We start from the raw sequence: 22,052 nt of genomic DNA, 5'->3' as shown, positions 1-22,052 counted from the left end.
TTCCCCATCTTGGGGCATAAACAATAGCCTTGTGTTTGGGCGCTTTTCCAATGGACTCCTATCTTGTCTTTGCTTAAAAAATAAATTAGCTGTGTCCATGAAGAGGCGCTTGTCTTTTGAAAACATCTCGAAAAGCCTCGAGTGCTTCTTTCCTATCTCCCTCTTCAAAATGATTGCAATTTGAATTCTGCCACAGTGAAATTCATTTCCTGTCTCCCATGCAGTACAGTTTTACCGTATCACATCCACATGCCTGTCAAGTGACAGCGTGGGCTGGGTAAGAGCACCAGGAAATTGGAACTACAGTGTTTTATAATCACACACTCGGCATTTTGCATTAGGAGCAGCAGTTCAGAAGGGAGAGTATGAGGTGCTGGACAAAAGCAGCAGCTTTGAGCCCCAATCTCAGTGCTATCCCTCCCTAGCTGTGCATCTCGGGCTCAGAGAAATTAAATAACTGCTGGTTTTGTGTTCTGTAAGACGGGTGTCTTCGTTTCCTAGAGCTGCCGTTTTAAGTGCCGCAAACTAGATGTCATAAAACAACGGAAAATTATTGTCTCACGGTTCTGGAGGGTAAAATCAGGGTGTCAGCAGAGCTGGGCGCCATCTGAAGCCTGTGCGGGAGAATCCTGCCTTGCCTTTTCTAACTTCTGGTGTTTGTCATCAATCCTTGGTGTTCTTGGCTCGTAGCTGCGTCCCTCCAATCTCTACTGTCCCATGTCCTTTCTCACGTGGCGTCTGTGTCTTCTTTTCTTCCTATAAGGACACCAGTCCTATTGGATTCAGGTTCTGCCCTCATCCGAATTTAACTCATTCCACCTGAAATGACCCTATTTCCAAACATGGTCACATTCTGAGATACTGGAGGTTAGGATTTCAACAAATCTTTTTGGGGGGGACACTAGTCAACCCATAACATGGGGTGTGTGTGCGTTTGTATCACACATAAGCCCAGTGTACATGGAAAGCGTTCTATAAATGATAGTTATTATTAATATGAATAGTGTGGGAAGTAACATGGATGGCATTTGTCATTAAGAACGTATTGATCATTCTCTGCTCATGTAGCTGTGATAGCCATCTGGGGTAGAGAAGGCATATTGCCATGTGTAATTCATTCATTTAGTCTCCTCAAGTCCTTGATGAGCTAAGCCCAAGAATAAATCTAGATACTAATTTAACAACATGCATCAAGCGTCAGCTATGCATGGTGGACCATGCCAAGTGGTGTGGAGATTGCAGATACATAAGATGTGGGAGACGCGGCTGTTTATGATGAGTGCCAGATGAGAAGTACAGTGTTCTGTTAGTTCAGAGGTGCTCTCCCTCTCCTCTGGGCAGAGAAGATTTTATTCAAAAGGCAGGCTTTGAACTGGGCTTTGAAACATGGCAGAAATTCTGGGGATTGGCATTCCAGGCAGAAGAGAGGCAAAATCAAAGCCTTAGTTTAATTCTCCACATTTACACACAAAGTTCTGGCAACTTACTTCCTGTTCCCAGGGGAGCCCCCGCACCCCCCCCACCCCCACCCCCCCAGTATTCTTTGCTCTAATTACACATTCGTATCTTCTTACTTTAAGCAAAAATGATTGTTTGCAGTGGGGCTGGACTTCCTGGGTGCAGGCACCGTCTTTGACCTGAAACTTGAGCAAATCTGGCAGGGTGCAAGATCAGGTCTTCTGTCTAAGACAGGGTCGCTAGTTACAAACTCAAATATGATTCAGAAGAGGGTTTTTCATTACAGCCGGCAATTCCTCCAATCCCTTTCATCTTTTATAGATGCCAGCAAGAGCAGTAAGTTTTCAAATGTGTGCAGGACTGGTTTCAAAATTGAATAGGGAAGAAAGACATGGTTTGACTGAGATGGACTAACTTGATAGCTTTGAGTGTAACCTCAGCTCAGGTTCTTCAGAACCCAGCTGTCTATTTTGATTTGTTTTTAGCTATTGTCCTATTTCAGGTCATCTGGAGAGCCAGAGAAATGAGAGGGTCCACGGAGACTTGCCTTTCCCTCCCAGCCTTCTGAGTCAGTGTAGAGAGTATTGGAAATGCTGACATACCTCGGAAAGCCTGGCTCTGCTTTCTTTGGCAGGGCAGACCTGTCTTCACCTTGGACTTGAAGAGCTGAATACCTGGAGAAACATGAGCCTTGAATCAAGACTGTGCCTGCCCGCATTTCTTAAACTCCCAGCCCTAAACTCTGAGAATTTTTATTCTTTTGCTCCAGTATGTTGCTGCTGAATTATTTACATTTTCCCTGTAAGTGCTTCCAATTTATTTCAGCTGTGCAATGATGTCCAATTTATTTCATCTATGCAATGGTGCAATCTCACCCCCACCCCATCCTCACCCCCTGCCATGAAGAAATTCAGCATGCGAGGTCTGGTTTTTTGGATTTTGACACATTAGGCAATAAGACAGTAGGTCCATCAACTGACTGTAAAGTATAAGGTGGCTTCAACATTATCAGATCTTCTCATTTGCTGCTGAGAGGAAAGAGAAAAAAATATTTTAAAGCAAGCTTTTAAAAATTAGTACAAATTGAACTTGGATTTGTTTTGCTTTTCACCCTTTCTCTGCATTGCTGATATGGAGTTGAACAGCAAAACTGTAAAAATGACTGTCAAAAAGAGCGAGTGATTCTTTGCAGGATGTGCTGTGACAGCCATAAGCAGCGCTCAGACCATAGGATCTAACCTTCTGCCTTAGGGCTCCAGACTTCAGAGCAGCCTCGCCACTCAGTCCTGCTCCAGGGAGACCTTTGCATCCATTGCAGCCTTCCAAAGTCAAGATCTGTTAGAGCTGGTATTTTGTTCATTCAAAATACAGCTTCAGTTTCCACCTTTGTAACTCGGGGTAATCATACTGCCTTGCTTACCTCATGATTTTTGTGTGATTCGAATAGATAATGGCTGTAACAATACACGGAACAAAATAAAGCTGTAATTACATATAGAATTTATAGCACACCTGTCATTAAAGGACTTACTGAATTTTTTTCCCCCTGCAAATGAAGCTAATTTGAAATTGGCCATTAGGCCTATAAATGCAATTCCCTCTTCCTCCTGAGAGGACCTCCCCACCCCACGGATGCCTTTTTCTAAGAGAATCAATGATGATCATTGATGATGGAAATCTAGCCCAGCCCAAAAAGAAAAATCTGCATGCCATGTGAAACATGGTCTTCCCATGATTAGATACCTGGTTTTTGTTCACTTAAAATGATTTGTCAAATGCCAAGTATTTGCAGTCACAGGTTCTGTCTCAAGGGGCTTTTGTACTTCAGAACAGCTATAACATAAGTTATAATATTACAGGGGGACCACTGGCAAGTGCAATAATAAATACAGACATGGGAACAGAAAAAGAGGGAAAAAATTATTTCCAATATAGGAGAATAAAGGAAGAATTTATGAAGGGGTTAATATTTGAGCTTAAGATGGGTAAGATTTAGATTAGGGATTGCAAACTCAAAGTCTTTCAGGGAGCCAAGCAGGCAAACTAAGGAAGTAAAGCAGGCTAGTGTCAGGCTATAGGGAGTGGTGGTGACTGGGGTAAACTGTAGAAGGCATGTCTTCCCCAAATATTTGGCCACTATTCAAGTCAAGCCAGTTGTTGTCACCTAGGAATGTAGGCCCGATGTGGCCAGATCTTATAGTTCCTGAGAATCTAGAAATTTACTTTATGTGAAATCTCCCAATTTTGGCACCTAATAGAAGTAAGCTAAGATTTTAAGAGGGTAAACACACATGCACGCGCTGTTATTGGTTTAGGCCTCTGACTTAAACGTTAGGGGGATGGAGTGAAGCACCCCATGCTGAGAGGAAGGTTTTCAACATGTACAAGAACCTTAAGTGGGTCACAAAAAGCTGGACTATTGAGCGTGTGAGGGGCATTCTGGGAAATTTACTTTGAAAGCTGGTCAGAGGATCTTGAAGGCCAGAACAGGAGGTTTGAACCTTATCCTCCCAGAATGGGAAGGTTTTTGAGCAAGTGAATTTACCAGATGGGAGAATCTGGCCCACTCTATAAGGTACATGAAATCAGAGTGAGCCCAGAATTATGCTAGTGTATTATATACTGCTGTGCTACATACTTCACGTAAAAGTAAACCATCCCACTCACAAAAGGTAAGCGTAAGGTAGGGGTCAATAGTGCTCATTATTCTCACTTTAGGCATGAGAAACAAAGCTTCAAATGAGACATCCAAGGTCGTACAGCTAGAGAGCAGGACCAGAATTTTAATCCAGGGACATCTGGTTCTAAAGCCTGGGTGGTTCCTTTGGTGTACCCAGATACAAATAAAAGTAAAGAGATTTATTTTTTTTAATCAAATACTGTTACTTCCTGCAGTTTCTCACCACTTAATTCAGTGATCTGAGAGCAAGCTTGGAGCATTCAGTTCAACAAGCAGGGCCTGACATTAAGAACGTCAATTTGACATAGTAGCTCTGGGAAGGACACAATCAGAACCACTCTCCTCGGGAATGGTGGATGCTGGGAAACGATTGTCCTGACAGTGCAGGATTTCAGTGTAACATCAGCTAGGCTCATCTCTTCGAGCTCAGTAACTTTATCTTTCACCATCTATCACTAAACATGAAATGTTTTTAAGTTTATTGGTTCTTTCAACTTTAGGACCCACATTTCCCTATTCCTATGAAAGAATCTTTTGCCTGAGAGCCTGTTCTAGCATACTGGCCTGTGGCTGTACCATCTTTAAAAGTGGGTTTAGTGTGTGCGGTATGTCATTTGTACTTACTTGGACGGTTGGCCTTGTGGTTTTTCTAATCTGAAAAGTGAATAAAATAAGCTCCAAGATCCACTCCAGTTCTGGAATTTCTTTGGTTCTCTAAAAATGAACTGATTGTAGGTGATCTCTGTGTCAGTAACTAATAATATCATTCTTATAATTTTGTGCATAATCTTATTCTATCTAATGTGTGTAATCTATGAATTAGCTTTGCTTTTCCCCATGGGTAAGTGGGTCATTGAAAAGATTACCACCCTCACTCTGTGCTATGCTGCATCTACCCCTCATTCTGAAGCAGAGATTTGTTCACACGCTAGGACAATGGTAAGTAGACTTGTGCGACAGAGTATATGAAATTAGAGCTGTGGGGGGTGCAAGGGTAGTTCTGTGGTAGGATTGTCGCCTGGCATGCGGGAGACCCGGGTTTGATTCCCTGTTCATGCACTTCCCCAAAACACAAATAAACAAAACAAACAAAAGTTCAACAAATGGTGCTGCAATAATGTGATGCATGAAAAAATAATGAAATGTGACCCCCGCCATATAGCATAGAAAAAAAAAAAAAAAGGAAAGAAATTAGAGCTGCTATGAAATCGCAGGACATCTGGTTACCCTGCCATGAGATTTCCCCAGCAGAGAAGTAAAGTGGAGGGACAGTTCCACCGTGCATAGAAAATGTAAAATTGTACATGCCACATATGATTTCAGGTCACGCTATCATGAACTTTACCTGTGTTCCCTCAATGATGTGGATATACCTGTTTCCCTCACTAGAGACTCTGAGCCTAGAAACTTTATTTTACAGGGAGTTGTTGCTTAGGAATTGATTGCAAAGGGTTAGAAAAATGATGGATAGTGTTGCTGAGTTTTAAAACTGAGATTATTTTTTTGTGTTCATTCTGAGTCCAAATGAAAATGTGACTGGTACCCTTACCCTGTTTGTGGGGAAGGGGCATTGATTTTAGTTTTATTTAATGGTATTAATTAATCTGATTATACAAAATGTAACTTATGGTACAACATTTTAAGAAGTCAAATTCTTGGTACTGGAGACCCAAACTCTGGATGGTCCTACTTAATTAAAATCAGATGCCCAGAGAAAGCCTTCTTGACCAAATGGGCAAAGAGAGAAATGAGATAAATGATAGTCTCAGTGGCTGAGAGATTTCAAAAAGAGTTGGGAGGTTATCCTGCAGGTTATTCTTATGTAATATGTAGATACTCCTTTTTAGTTTATGAGTATTGGAGTGGCTGGAGGGAAGTACCTGCAACTATTGAACTGTATTCCAATAGCCTTGATTCTTGAAGAAATTGCCTAACTCTAGCTTTTATAGTGTGACTGTGTGATTGTGAAGACCTTGTGTCTGATGTTCCTTTTATCCAGGGTATGAACAGAAGAGTAAAAAAATAAATATAAGCATAAAAAATAAGTAAATAATAGGGGAAGATAAAGGATAAAAATTGGGTAGATTGAAATACTGTGGGTCAATGAGGGGAGGGTTAAGGGGTATAGGATGTATGGGTCATTATTTTTTTATTTTTATTTCTTTTTCAGGAGTGATGCAATTATTCTAAGAATGATCATGGTGAAAAATACACAACTATGTGATGATCTTGTGAGCTGTTGACTGTCTAATATAGTTGGACTGTGTTTTAGTTTGCTAGCTGCTGGAATGCAACACAGCAGGGATGGATTGGCTTTTAATAAAAGGGGATTTATTTGGTTAAAAGTGTATAGTACTTCAGAGGAAAGGCAGCTAACTTTCAACTGAGGTTCTTTCTTATGAGGGAAGGCATAGAGCAATCTCCGTTGGCCTTCTCTCCAGGCCTCTGGGTTCCAACAACTTTCCCCGGGGTGATTCCTTTCTGCATCTCCAGAGGCCTGGGCTGAGCTGCAAGTGCTGAGATGAGGTATGCTGACCTGCTTGGGCTGTGCTACATTGAGCTCTCTCATTTAAGCACCAGCCAATTAAACCAAACATCATTCATTGCAGCTGGCACGCATCCTAGCCAACTGTGGATGTAATCACAGCAGATGACGTTCACATGCCATTGGCTCATGTCCACTGCAACAGAACAAGGCACCTTCCCCTGGCCAAGTTGACACCTGAATCTAACTACTACAGACTGTGTGTGAATATTTATCAATAAAAATATACTTTTTTAATGTAAAATTTTAAAAATCAAATGCCTGCCATCTAGGAGGCAGGGCCTTAGCAGGTAACTCTGGCTACCAGCGTTGCTTCAGGTAACAGTGTGTATTGACTAAAGGTTATAATCTGAGAGTAGAGGAAAAATGTAATATCCAGTTCCCCTTGATGTTTTCCCCACCCCAAAAGAACAAACACCCCCCACCCCTTTCAACAAACATGCACCTGTGAAGGCAAGGCTGATTCAAGTTGCGGCTTCTGAGAATGAAATACAAGTGATGCCAGAACCCCAAGATGACACATTGAACAAAGAATGTCCTTTACTTTTCCAGGAACCCTGGCTTCCTAATACAAGAGCTAGCTCACTTCGTTTTGCATGAATAAAATTTCTAGGTCAAAATCAAGTGAACTGGCAATACTAACCATTTATTTAAGGCAGACACAGTCAAATAGCTTCACCCTTAAAAGGCTCAGGAAAATGAAATGGCCTGACCTACAAAACATCAGACTGGCCCGACAATTGAGTATTTATTCACCAGGCTGGTAAGTTTGCAAGAAATATACTTGGAAAACCAAGGTGAGATTTTGCTAAACTGGTCCTAAAAGTAACTGAACCAAATCAATTCCTGGGACACCAGAAGTTTTTGATTCAGTACTTGATTTTTAAAATATGTTGGGTTTATATGAAAATGGAATAAAAATGCAGATGCCTTTGGATGCTAATGTCTAAAACAAATACACTCATTTTTTTTTTTTTTTTAGCTCTGCTAGCACTTTATTTCCTTTCTGTGGCCACATGTGAAATGTTTACCAGGCATTTTTAGGTAGTGGCGAAGAGATGGCTAGAACATGTTCCCTCTTTTGAAGAATTCATTGACTGTAATGGTTCAGAGCAACATAGTAAGCACTCAGTATATATTCATGAAATAGAGAAGGGTGCTCCTTCTTTCTGGGGACATCAGAAGGACTTCCTGTGACTGAGCTAACTTCTGATTCATAGGCATTTTGGAGGAGAGTCCCCCAATAGGGAAGGCAGGTGAGCATCTTCTATGCTATATGTGTTCAACTGCAGCTTGAACTTGAACTTTTATATTTAACACATTGTCCTGCTCCTTGACTCCTCTCCATGCAGACTCATCCTTGCATCTATAGCCTCTGAGTAAATACTTTGGTTAAACTTTCCATCTCTTCTCATCCTTTTATTCATTCAGCCCTGAGACATCTATGGAGCATCTGCTGGCCTGGCTCTCTCGCTTCCAGGTAATGTACTGTGCTAAGCATAAACTCCCTAGTTCCCCTTGGTCCCTCTCCCATTATGGTCAAGAAATCCCGATCCTGCTTACTACTTTCATGTTCTCTATTCATTCACAATACAATGCTGAATAGTATAAAATATTCGATCAGTTGAGATGTTTTGGTGGCAAGCAACAGATGCTAGCTAACATAAGCAAGAAAAGGAATTCAGTGAAGGGATCTGGAGGATCTGGTAAGCACAATGATGGCCAAGGTCCTGGAGGGATCTTTGGAGAGGTAGAGCAAAGAGATGGCATCTTATCCTGGGTGGCAGTGCCTCTCAAACCAGGAAACATGTGTGTCTGTACTACAAAGCTGTGTGTGTGTGTGTGTGTGTGTGTGTGTGAGAGAGAGAGTACGCGTGCGTGCGTGGTGGTTTGGGGTGTATTTGGTGATCAAAGGAAGGTGGGAATGGTGCCTTACGGTGAGGGGTCAGGAGTTGGGCAAAGATGAGGAAAGGAGCAGCACCGAGGGCCTGCTGAAGTGGTCCACTATAACTGAGAAGCAGCAGAACTGTGGAATAGTCCGCGGTTTCTTTGGGATTTTGGTGTGCAGAGTGGAGACTGGAAATAGTAGCATCGGTGGAGGGCTGGAAGCCTTGGTGCCATGAGTGGATGAACATCAAGAGGTGGAAAGAGGTGTTAAAATGACAGAACACATGACCCAGACTGTGGGGAAATGAAAATGAAGCCAGATGGAAAATGACTTGAAGAACTGTGGAGGCTTCAAGGTACCAGAGGTGTTTATGAGCTTCAGGTTGTAGGTAGAGACAAGGATGTTAGAAACAGAAGGTCCCAGTTGATGTCAATGTCTGCGGTCCCAGACTTTCTCGGTGCCTTTTCCTCTGTGAATTCAACTTGAACTTGTCCCTTCTGTTTTTGTTTGAGGTGGCAGGGGACAGCCACCAACAGATGATTTTGGGTGGTGGGAGACTCTAACGAGGGTCCACGGGAATTTGGATAGCAAAGCTGTTTTCTTTAGGGGCTGCAGGGACCTCAGCATTCTGTGACTGGACCAAACTGTGGGAGAAGATGCCCCATGGCCCTTGGGATTCAACATCAATGACCTGCGTTGGTTTTGTTCAAGCACTTATTTCCTTAAAGAGAAGATTGGATTGGTCTGAATTTGCCAATAACCAAACCAAGGTGGAAGTGGCTATTATTAGTAGTTATGCTGGCACAACAGGGACAAACGAGGACTGTCCTGGGCAAGCTAGGACATATGATCAGCTACATGTTATATATTTAAGTGATTGGTGGTTTGAAGGTGTTAAGTACTCAAGAAAAGGCCATGCTCTTTAAATTCATTCCTGTGGGTGCAGACCTATTGTGGGTGAGAACTCTTAGTTAGGTTATTTCTATTTGAGATGTGATCCATGCCATTCAAGGTGGGATTTAATCCTTTTTTACTGGGCTCCTTTAAGAGAGAATAAAGGTTAGAAAAGGCTGAGAGAGAAAAGCCCCGGAGAAGCTAAGAGAAGACCCACAGAGGAGGCCACTGGAACCAGAAGCTGAAAGCAACAAAACCTGGGAGTGAAGGACAGCAGAGGCCAGCCATGTGCCGTCCCATGTCACAGAGGTGTCCCAGATGCAGCTTTTCTTCAGAGTCCAGCTATCACACTGTTGATGCTTTAATGTGGACATTTTTTATGGCCTAAGGACTGTTAACTATAAGTTAATAAATCCCCATTGTAAAAGCCAACCCGTTTCTGATGCATTGCATTTCAGCAGCTTTAGCAGACTTAGCAGACTGAAACAATTGATAGCCAAGGCAGCCACAAAGTTTGCCTATTTCTCACCATCTGAAATTGCCCGAGGAAGGCAAAAATCCCAAAAGACTCATTGATGATAAGTACTTCATAGATTTTTTTCAATGAGTAAGTGACTGGATTGCAGTGTGTCTCAAAGAGATGTCTGAGGAAGGATAGAAATCGGATCACTGGGAGCAAGGAAGGAGCAGAACTAGAAAGTGTAAATGGGCTGCTCTTAGCAATAATTTCTGTCCCAGCCCTTCACAGTTGAACAGGTTAGTGCTTGCCACTGACTTAAAGAGATCAGTCAGCAGATCCAAAAGAAATTCAGCAAATCCAACCCATTTTTTGCATTTCTTAGTGAGACTTACTAGAATGTCAGTTTCTTGGGGAGGGGGTTGGAGAAATTGGAATTGAATCATCATTTCCTGATTTGGAAAGCAACCTTAAACAGGTGAAGGAGTAATAATAGGTCTTTGAAAAGTCCAAGACCAGGGGTGGCAAGTGTCAAGATTTTCTTTGATTAGCAAAACTATTATCACTTCACAGAACTGGAGAAATTTGATTCTTAGGAAATTAAATGTATCCTCGAGATCAAACAGTTGTGAAGCCAGAACTGTCCCACCAGCTGGGACAGTGGCAGTTGGTCACTATATTAGTTCAGGTTCTCCAGAGAAAAAGAACTGATGGTGAAAAAAAATATGTGTGTATATATGTAGCTATATGTATATGTGTACATATGTACATATGTATATGTAACTTTATGTATATATGTAACTATACATGTAAGTATTAAGAGCTTTTATTATAGGAATTGGCTTACACAGCCATGGAGATTGGCAAGTCTGAATTCCATAGAGCAGGCTGCATGTTAGAAACTGGAGGAAAATGATGTTGAATGCCCCAGAAGTTGGCTGGCTGGCCTAATTAGAGATAGAAATTCCTCTTTCTGACTTATGAAATCTTCAGTTCTGGCTTTAAGATCTCCAACTGATTGGATGGTGAAACTCCCTTCATTGCTGAGGACACTCTCCTTTGTTGATTGTAGATGCAATCAGTTGTAGGTACAATCAACTGACAAATTGTATAAGTCTATCTGGAAAATACCTTCACAGTAACAAGCAGGCCAATGCTTGCTTGGCTAAACAGCTGGACACCATAACCTAGCCACATTGACACATGACATTAACCATCATTGTCACCAGTCCCAAATCTTTGTCCTTCTTTGTTGTGGGAGGCAGGGCAGGACTTGGGATACCCTTTCTTCCTGGAGCTCCTAGTTCCAGTAGTATTTGGGTTGGTGGGGAGGGTAGGAGAATAGTTGAGGCGGGTGAGACAGAGTAAGCTGGGTTTTGTTGGCACAAAATATTCTCACCTGAAGATTGTTTTTAATCCGGCTGTTCTGCTCTTCCTCATACAAAAGACCCCCTAATTTGCCCAGAGTGCTTGAGGGCCAATTACATGGTCTGGTATCCCAACTTCTCAGGAGTGGCAAAGCGTGGGACTAATGCCCCAAATCCCATGGAGAGCTTGATAGGGAACACCCACGTCCCTTGTCTGCACTCCCAAACTCCCAGATCTGGACACTCCCGAGGCTGGGACAGAGGCAGTGACCCAGCAGTTTCTCCAGAAAACAACCAGCTTGTCCAAGATCCTATAGGACAATGGAGCTGTGTTTTGGATGGGAGTTGTTAGTTCAGAAGGATTCATTATTTTTTTTTAAACTGCGGATCTCTAGTTTAATTGGAGGACTTTAGATCCACTTACTGTCTCTGCCCCTTTCACCCAACTGGTCCCCCACCCTTTCCTGGTAACAAATCCTCTTTGTGTTTGCCCATTTCCTTATAAGGACGGAATGTGTGCAGAAATGAGTTGCTTGAGGATTTAACTAAACTACAGGAAGGGAAATATTATGAGGATAAGGTTTTAAGTGAGATAAGAGTTGGAACTTTATCACTCACTTAAACTGAGGATCTGTATGTATTTGAATGAAAACCCCTTCTTCATCCTCATTCAATTATAAAAAAATTATGAGTTGTAAGGTAGCTCGTGTTAATCTCGAGCTAAAGATTGTAGCAAAAATGTGACCGAACTTGTTCAAGTTATAGATTGATATTTTTCCACCATTGTACATGGTCCAACATTTGAGTCATATTGGCAGCACAATGTAGGACAAGCTCTCAAGTTTTCCAAACAATATAAAACTGTCACTGGCCCTGGACATAATGCTATTTTCTAGAGTTACAGTGGTAGAGGCTGAAACCGCAGAGCCACTAAGGCAGGTCAGGCCAGCAGTCAGCAAATGAAGGCAAGCAAGGCTTAATCTTGTCGTAATCCTTCTTGTGACACTTCATCATTTTTGACTTGCGAGTCTGTGGGTTCAGATGACCAGTGTCCTCACATGGCCATCATATGAACTCTGCATGGTGAGAGAGGGATATTGATGATTTTTATTTACTTCTCAAAAACATGACTCCTCGGTGAACAATAATGTTGAGATCATCTGAAGAAAAACAAGTTTATTGCAGCGCTTTGTAAGCCGCAGAGCGAGCCATTTGGGGTGCTGGGGCCTGTCAGAGCCTGAGGAAATTGACTTCGCATCTACACACAGCACCCTGGAGGGCTAATGGTGCAGGCGGGCAGCTCCAGAGCACCTCCTCCAAAACCTGTTTCTGTCTTCCTCCCTCTAGATTATGTAGAGCCCTCTTTGAAAGTGCTCAGTAAATAGGTAGGTTCTCAGAATGACTCGTTTATAATGGATGAGGAACTCCAGAAATCCAAGGAGGCTGTGGCTACAAAAGACCATAGTATTGATAGTAAACTAGCTCCCTCCTCAAGCTCTCTTGGCAAATTGAAGTTTTGTCTGCCAGATGACAACCTTGGAGGGCAGGGTGTCCCACAGTGGAGGGCAGTTGGACCTGTGTATGTGAGTTTTTTTGATTTAAAATATATATTAGAATGGCTGTAGGTTTATCAAAAAATCATGCAGAAAACATTTCCCACACACATACCCCCAATCCTTACCCCAATTAATTTTTCCTATTTTTAATACTGCATTAATATAGTAACTGTTAGAATGGATGAAACAATATTATGATAATAACTATAGTCCACAGTTGACATTAGGCATGTCATGTTTGTGTTGTACGGTCCTATGTTTGTTTTCTAATTTTTATTCTGGTAACATATATACCACCTAAAATTTCTCCTTTTAACCACATTCAAATATATAATTCAATGCTGTTAATTACATTCATAAACTGCAATCACAAGCCATCCATGACCCAAACTCTTCCATCACCCCAAACAAATTCTGTACTAATTAAGCATGAGCTCTTCAGTCCCTACATGCACCCCAGCCCCTGGTAACCTGTATTCTACTTTCTAACTTGATAAATTTGCTATTCTACTTATTTCAGATCAGTGAGATGATACAGTATTTTCCCTTTTGGGTTTGGCTTATTCGCCTCGACGTGATGCCCTCCAAGTTCGTCCATGTTGCATCAGAATTTTTTATAATATTATTATTTATAGCTCAGTAATATTCCATTGTGCATATATGCAACATTTTGTTTATCTGCTCGTCTGCCGATGAACAGAGGTGACTTCCCATCTTTTTGATTAGGGGACTCTTTTTTTATATAAGCAGTTTTATTGAGATATATTTACACACCATACAACCCATCCCAAGTGTACAATCAGTGGCTTTCAGTACCATCACAGAGTTGTGCATTCATCACCACAGTCAATTCAGAGAGTTTTCAATACTCCAAAAAGAAAAGCCTCCTACCTCTTATACCCTATATTGACCCTTAGCATTGGTGTGGCAATATTAAAATATCACTGTCAACTGTAGTCCATAGTTTGCATTAGGTGTATTTCTTCCCATACATTACCCTATTATTAACACCTTGTAATCATGATGTACATTTGTTCTAGTTCATGAAAGAACATTTTTGTATTTATACTATTAACCACAGTCTTCATCCACCGTAGGGTTTATTGCTGTAGAGTCCCATGTCTCATCCTCTAGTTTTCCTTCTAGTGACATACATAACCCAAAAATTCCCCTTTCAACCATAGTCACACACATAATTCAGCACTGTTAATTACATTTGTGATAATGTGCTACCATCACCTGTACCCATTTCCAAACATTTGTAATCAGCCAAATTAAAAATTTTTTGCAGGAATTAACGCTCAGCAACTCGTTCTCTGCCCTCATTCCATCTCCCGGTAACCTAGATTCTAGATTCTAACTCTACTGGACCTGTGTGATTTTCAAAGCACCTTGACCTGAATCCATCAAAAGGCTTCAGCCTACAAGACCCACTCATTAAATGTCTGCGTGGTAAAAGATAAGCTAAGGCCAATGTCTGAAAGCTGCACTCCTTTTTTTTGTTGCTATACTGACCAAACTGGCAAAACTCTGAATTTTCACTGAGGTAGAAGTGGAATTTATCTGAATTCTTTTTTGAAGTTTGGGATGTTTAGGAAAGTATAGGGCAGATGCTCATCTTTCTTCCAGTGCAATAAGTTCAGGTGTGCCCAGGTTGATACAGCCTCATAATAATTACGAGTTCTTGAGTGATTTTAATGCAAGATGAGGAATGAGGAATTTTTCCCCAAAAGTTAACTTTTTAAACAGTCTGTGGATTGGCATACAAGTAAGTATCTGGTGTCTAACCTAAAGCCCTTACTTCCAATTGCTTAGTGAAGGACCAACTATTCTATAGGATATTTCTGTGTGACTTATTAGATTTTTGTGCATGTATATATAACTCCTTTATGGGAAATGTTCGAGTTTAGCAAGGAAGTAGCATAAGTTTCTGAGATATTTGCTAGTAAGGTGGGGTTCAAATGTTTGGCATTTTCAAGTTGACAGATCAGGCTCATGCTTTCATAATGTCATTTACTCTGGAAAACATTTACTTTGTTTCTGAAAACAGTCATAAATTGGGAAGGTTTATAGAGTTAATTCAACCCTTCTGTTACTAAGTGTTGCTGGTTGGAGTCATGGAACATACAGCATTTCCATAAAAACTTTGAAAGAATTGGAGTAGATTTCTAGGTCATGGAAAAAATAAGAAAATACCCAATTGGACAATTGAACTGTGATAATGATGTGAGAATCTGAAGGAGAAGGCAGGAAACTTAAACTCCTCTTCTTATCTAACTACTGGAATTACAACACTGTGATGACTTCTGACACCAACTGCAAAATGATTTTGACTCTACCTGGAGTGAGGTTAGGTTCCACAGGCTAAGGCCCACGACTGCTCTTACTTCAGACCCTCCTGTAAGTTCAGGGGCCACCCACGATTCTAATCAACTGGCAACAAATTCAGGGCTTCCTGCCAATCCCTTAGGTTCTATAATTCACTAGAATGCAGGAGAGCGCTATTCTCACGATTAGTTTTATTGCAGTGAAAATAATACAAATGAGAAGATGCATAGGGCAAGGTCTGGAGGGCCTCAAATGCACAGAGCTCTCCTCTCCCTGTGGAGTCAGGTTGTGCCACCTTCCTGACACATCAGTATATGTTGACAGTTGTGGAAGCTAATCTGAGTTTTGGATGTCCTGAATGTTTTGGGGGTTTCACTGTTAGACATGATTGAAACATTGCCTGTGTGATTGAACTCAGTCTCTGGCCCCTTTCCTGTCCCTGGAAGTTGGCCTGATATGAGGCAGCTCAAAGCCTCAACTCCCGAGTCACAAAGTTGATCTTTCTGGTGTGGCCAGCTCCCCACCCTGAGATTACAAGTGAGGCTGACTCCAGTCCAAGTCTTCTCCCTAGCATAAACCCTCGGGTGTGGGCCCACCAGGGATAACCAAAGACAGTTCTATCACAGAGAAATTTCTAGGATGTAAAGGTTACTCACCAGGAGCTGGACAAAAGACCATAGTTCATTTTGGAGGCCAAATCTATTACTATCCAAATGTTATTCTTCAGTACAATACGTAAAATATGTATATTTTTATACAGCGATAGAAATACCTATCGCTGTATATTCCTAACTATCCCTGTCTATTCCTAAATACCTTAGGAAACTTCAGTGGTAGTATCCTGAAACAGGACAACAGTGTAAGATGTAGATATTATTCTGTGACAACAAGTTCTTTCTCAGAGTGTCACTTCTTCCATCTTAAGCAGAAAAATAAAAATTTTACACTTTCAAAATGAAAAATTTTACACTTTCAAAATTTAAGTGGAAAGTGAAGTATCTTACCTTTTTAATTCTGTAATTGAAACTTTAGAAAATATTCAAGGCAGTTATTATCAGCTAAAATGAGCAACATATGCATTTTCCAAGAGCATCAGTCATAATTATTTTAATCTTTGCAGTATCTGATCTCTGGGGAAATGGTAGAACATTCTCTCTCTCTCTCTCTCTCTCTCTCTCTCTCTCTCTCTCAACAAGCCATAATTGAAAACTGAAAACGCACAGGGCAGGAGTGCTGCGATTCACAGTACTTTTAGTCACTCTCAGTTAAAAAAACATTCAATGGTGGAAGATGTTATCATCTCAAACAATAATAATACCACTGCTACCAATAAGAAGTGCCAATCCCAAAGCACGTGCCGGTGACATTTCAGCACTGTGGAAAGCACCACCTGTGTTGTTTTCTCCCTCTTCAAATTTTAGCCTTACCACCGGTCTGACAAGAGGGCTTAGTGATGGTTGCGTCACCTTAAAATGGTTGTTCTTACACTTGCCTAGGCATTAAAATCACCTGATGAACTTTAAATGTCTTAAATTAGCTCCTACCACCACCTCTAACGTGCCAATTTCTAGGAGATGAAGTGGACTTACTTCCAAAGTAGAGGCTCCCAATTTAAACTGCCTACTAGAATTACCCTGGGAGCTTAAACAAAGTCATTATCTGGGGCCGTATCCAGACATTATAACTACAAAGGGGCACAGTATCCAGCAGTTTAAAACAAAAACAAAAACAAAAAACCTCTATGTGACTCTAATTTACAAAGGTTGATAAACATTATTCTAAAGCAAGATCTGGAAGTAAACTTTTTATGTGAAAGGCTTAGTCAAATTTCATATCCCAAAGGAGCCCCATGTTCTAGAAGGGAGGCAGTATTCATGACTTTAGGTTGTTGGACTTGAAGTTGAAAAACTTATATTATAGCCAGATTGTATTACAGCCAATGTGTTGTAACTCTCTTCCGTTCCTTGGGACCAAAGCCCCATGCCTAAACTTTAACAGTGTTGTTTTAATTTGCTAAGACTGCCAGAAATGCAATATAACAAAAGGGTTGACTTTTGTAAAAGGAATTTATGAAGTGACAAGTTTACAGTTCTAAGGCCATAAAAATGTCCATACTAAGGCATCCAGAGAAAGATACCTTGGCTCAAGAAAGGGCCATTGACGTTCAGAGTTCTTCTGTCAGCTGGGAAGGCACATGGTGATGTCTGCTAGCTTTCTCTTCCAGCTTCCCATTTCAAATAGCTTCCTTGGGAATGTTTTCTTTCAGCATCTCCAAATATCTCTGTGTGTGTCAGCTCTGAGGCGTATTCCAATATAGCTCCCTCTTTAAGAACTCCAGTAAGCAACCCTACCTTGAGTGGGTCTAGACACATCTCCACAGAAAGTATGTCATGAAAAAGATCCTGATAATATTGAATCAGAATCAAAGGGCATGGCTTTTCTAGGGTACACAACAGTTTCAGCTGACACAAGTGTGAATTGTAAAATCATCACCTTCACCCAGCCTATCCAGAAAAATTATCTCGTGTCTAGGGCCAACTTTGAGAATTCGAACGATCACCCAGAAAAGAAGTTCCCTTAGCAACCTCATTTGCTTTACTCATAAGAGGGTCTATCTCTGACTGATTGACTCTTCTTTAACAAGTTGGGAATTTGCATCAGACAAGTTAGTGCTCACCAGATATTCTTCGAGCTCTCCTGTTTTCCCATCTCCCTTGCAGTTATATTGGTGCCATATGACTCTGAATAGAGAATCCTTTCTGGGTTATTGCAGATAAGAGCTTATGTGCCTTTACTTCCTTATCTTCCTTTGCTGTATGACACTGGCGACCACATGTCACAGATAGCATAGCCTCCACCTGGAGGAGGGCTGACAGACCTGCATGAGATTGAGAATAAATTTGAGAAAGAAATTTTTATATGTTAAGCTATTGAGACTTCTGATCCTGTCTGGTGTGATTGCTACTGTTAACTATATATAATGAGACTCTCAACTTAAATGAATATTCTTGAGGTTATCAGTTGATGAGAATCCTTACGTTCCCAACCATCTTAATGTGAGAGGAGAAGATGGAGAAACAGTGTATCATATATATATGAATTCTGGATTGTATTGATACCATGATTGGCTGTAAAACTAGTGGTTATTTTAAGCTACCTCTCCAGATCCTTTGGCAACCTGGAAAAAGCCTTCATTTCATTTGAAATTACCAAGCAAACAACCTCTTTAATTCAGAAGTAAGGCACTGAAGGTAATGGTTTCTCTAGACCTTCTCTTGCCTTTTCTTTTTGCACCTTAAATACTTCTAAGGTCAAGTTTAATCGTTCTGTTGCTGAAACTAGTTTTAATGCCTTGCCCTTGCTCATACTGGATGGCAACTTGCTTCTTTGTATTTCCTTCAGGTCCCCCTTTTTGCTGAGCTGACTGTGCACTGCATTTCTTTCCGGCTCCCCTCTTGAAAGAGGCATAGTAGCATGCCAAACCCAAATTTCTGCTCAATGATCTAATGACTGCAGGGAGGCAGACTTCAAAAGACAAGGTGGTGACTAGAAGATATCAGAAGTCTTTTTTAATTATTTATTTTCACCACTGACTGTGATGATTCTTGACCTGATTCATAGCATAGTAGTCCCTTCTTAGATGTTAAGATGAAAGTTTCCCTCCTCGTTCTACTGCTCATGCCTCGCCTACGTTGATTTCTCCATCACTCTCTGCCGGAGTTTAGAAAGATAGTGCTGGCTTATTTATATGCAATTCCTTGAACATGCTTCACTTATATCCCAGTGAAAGCTGAAGCCAAGAGTTTTACTTTTAATGCTTTCCTCTTCAACAACCCCAACATCCTTTATACAAGAAAATGAAACTTAGATTATTCCCTGGAAGCTTTCAAGGTTTGAGAAAAATAATTGTCAAGCAGAGTGCTAAAGTGACCTATAATCTAATTTTAGCTGAAATAACTTCACTAGATATTTATCTAGCACCAACGGCTTATTATCCTGGTTTGTACCTGCAGTGCCTAATTACCTCTTTCTATGGACCTGTGCTTATCTACCTGCAGTGTTATCTCCATGAAGCCACTGATGGAACATTTACTAAATTATTACTGCAGCTCATTAAACTATGACCTAAAAGCATTCAGGAGGGTCTGGTGTTCACCTTTCTAATTGGATCTGACCTGACATCATTTAAAAATGCCCAGGGTGCTCAGGAGACACACGGCAGGTTTTGCAAGATTTTCAAGACAAGGAATGGGATGCCTTTAAGCTAACGACTGTTTTAAAATATGTATTTGATAGACTCCATTACACTGACTAATTCAAGCTAATTTGATTTTTATTTTGTAGCTAATTTCAGATTCTAATTACAGATGGTGATTCTGATCTAAACATTTTTAAAAACTGAATCACGGGTCATAGATCAACTCGTTTATTGTATAGCAACAAAGCAACCAAACTGCCTCTTCTGAAATGTCTTTTGGGGCCCGCTTGAAATCCGTGTAGCGCTAGGATGTATGTATTTTCTTGCATCTTATGAAAGGCAGAGGGGAGGAAGGAGAAATATCAACAGGTAGGACTGATTCGAGAAAGTGGGAAGATGTAAAGTTTGTCTGGATAATGTTTTGGATGTCATTTCTCAGTCTTCCATTTCTCAGTGGAAGTCTTAAATGCTTCCACTGATGCATTTTATGGTTTGTCCTCCCTACAGACTAGATTTCTGGTTCCTTAATCTTGTTTTGTTTCCTTGTGAAAATATTCTTCTTGTCACTGTGACTGTCCCATCTTCAGTTCCTTATAACTCAGCCAAAATACCACCACTGAAGACCAACTTGTCGTTTTCTAAGTGAATGGGCCTTTCTGCTTAGCCTGCGAAGCTTCTACGGACTTTCCTATCCCCAGTGCCAGGTTGTCCGCCTGAGCCCTTTGGTTTCAGTCTCCATTCTCTCTGGTTTGCTCCTTGATGCTGCTGGATACCGACCTTTACACAAAGTAAATATGCTTGAAGTGAAGACTCTGGTTCCCCTGTGAGGCAGCTTCCCAGCATTAGAGTCAAGGCGTCCTGACTCTTCTGCCAGCTGTGAGCTTCCTGCAGACCCTGCAGGAGAGGCCCGAGGTTGGCTCGTCTCTCAACCAGGCTCATTCGCTTTGACTTTTCAGAAGTATGGGTTTAAGTTTCAAGTTAAATAAAAATATGCATTCTACACTCTCTTCCTTTTTCGTATTTTACGTATTTCCACCCCCAGGCCTAGAATAACATAGGAACACGAGAACGGTTGGATGAATAAATGAGGAAACTTGAAAAGAAAAGGGTGGAAGGGAAACAGTTGGCTCGACCACTTTCAATATTTCCCCATTTGTAAATTGACGCTACTTATCTACTTACATGACTGAGCTGTTGGGTATTTGAAAAAAATGGCAAAATGAGTTATCATTTGACCATTAACAGCCTGTGATATGTAAGCTGGCCAGACTGGTCTTTGCTCTGTGCTGTGTATTTGTCCACCCCCCCGCCCCCCGCCCCGTGTCCTGGTGTCTGTTCCCCAGCCTCTGCCTCATTTCAAGCCTGTCCTTCCTGTTTTGGTTTCACTGTATCCCATACCCATCCTGAACCCCACAGCTAATGACTTTAAGGATTTTTTTGGGGGAAGTGGAGGGGTCACTTCTTTCACCTTCTGTGGGTGCTTTTTTTGTGCCTGTCCCTGGGCGGTCTGGGTGTTTGGAGCCACCCCTGGTGACATGGTGTTTATGGGAGGCGGCCAACAGCCAGGCCCTCTTTGCCACTCAGCAGCATCCTCGGGGACTTCTTCCCTCAATTGCAACAGCAGTGGCGTCACACCTCACATGGCTGCCACCACCTGCATTCCTGCTCCAAATTAGCTTACGGGACTATTATTCTGAACCTCTGCTGCAAGTCAGCCCCGCTGATCTTTTCTAACACTCTGTCTGTGATCGAGTTTAGTCTAAATTTTGTTCTTTCATTGATCTTCCTTCTTGTCTCAATCTTGAGAGATTCTCAAGATCTCTTTTCAAGATCTCTTTCTGAGTTCATCTGGATGGCTCTTAATCAAAAGATCTTCTTTGACTTGTTTCTCTCGCCTAGTGTCCGGTAGTTCATTTCTTCTTTCCAAAAGCTTTCAGAGAATTCTGTATGCTGCCTCTTCCCTTCTATTCCAGCCTTTATATTGATACTGTTCTTTTTGAAGTCTTGGGCAACCTCCTAATCATCAGGCAAAATGCATCATCGCGGTCCTTATCCATTTACACTTTTCTGTGTTCCCAACATTCTTTATTTGCCAGGTAGCACCATCTCCCCAGTTTTCCCATGATCTTCCTTTCGAAAACCCTGCCTTGGCTCCTTATCTTCCTCCTGGCTTTTGTTTTCCGGGCCTCTGTCCCTAACCCTTGCTTCCATTGGGAAGAGTTTCTCCAGTCCCAGTTTCTTTGCATGTGACTCACTTTTTCTCCCCGTTACGTGCAGAACAGTGACCTGGGCTCACCTTTAAACAAGGATGTTAAAACCTCAGTCCCCAGATCTAATGGCCCATGTCCTGGTACAATACCCCTGAGCTTCTTGACCAGCTGCTTTGATATTGAACTCTTTCTGTTAATGGCAGCTGAGAATTCCCTTTCCTGCTTCCAAGTCTGGCTCTGTATATTTTTGTGGTATTTTCGATCCAGCCTCTTGATGAGTTCAGATGTTTTCTGGGGCCTGGGAGGGTATGCTTGGTCTTTCTCCTGTCATCCTACTGAGCTTTTTTTGACTAGAGGTTGCCAACATCAGTTTTCTAAAGTCCAGGCTTGAATTTTTTCCTCTCCCCTCCTCAAAACTTTTGAGGTTCCAGCTGCTCACAGTGGCAAGGTATTCTGAGGTCTTAACAATTT

General features: G+C 41.5%; 1 protein-coding gene across 2 annotated transcripts in view; it reads left to right on the top strand.

The window, feature by feature from the left end:
• GNA14 (G protein subunit alpha 14) overlaps positions 1-22,052 on the top strand; it is a 229,935-nt gene that overhangs the window by 54,474 nt on the left and 153,409 nt on the right. The gene's annotated exons all lie outside the window — the stretch shown is intronic.

This window comes from Tamandua tetradactyla, chromosome 2 (assembly GCF_023851605.1).
Source record: "Tamandua tetradactyla isolate mTamTet1 chromosome 2, mTamTet1.pri, whole genome shotgun sequence".
Classification (NCBI taxonomy): domain Eukaryota; kingdom Metazoa; phylum Chordata; class Mammalia; order Pilosa; family Myrmecophagidae; genus Tamandua; species Tamandua tetradactyla.
Note: the sequence above shows the minus strand (reverse complement) of the source record. Positions and strands in the feature narration are given on the sequence as shown.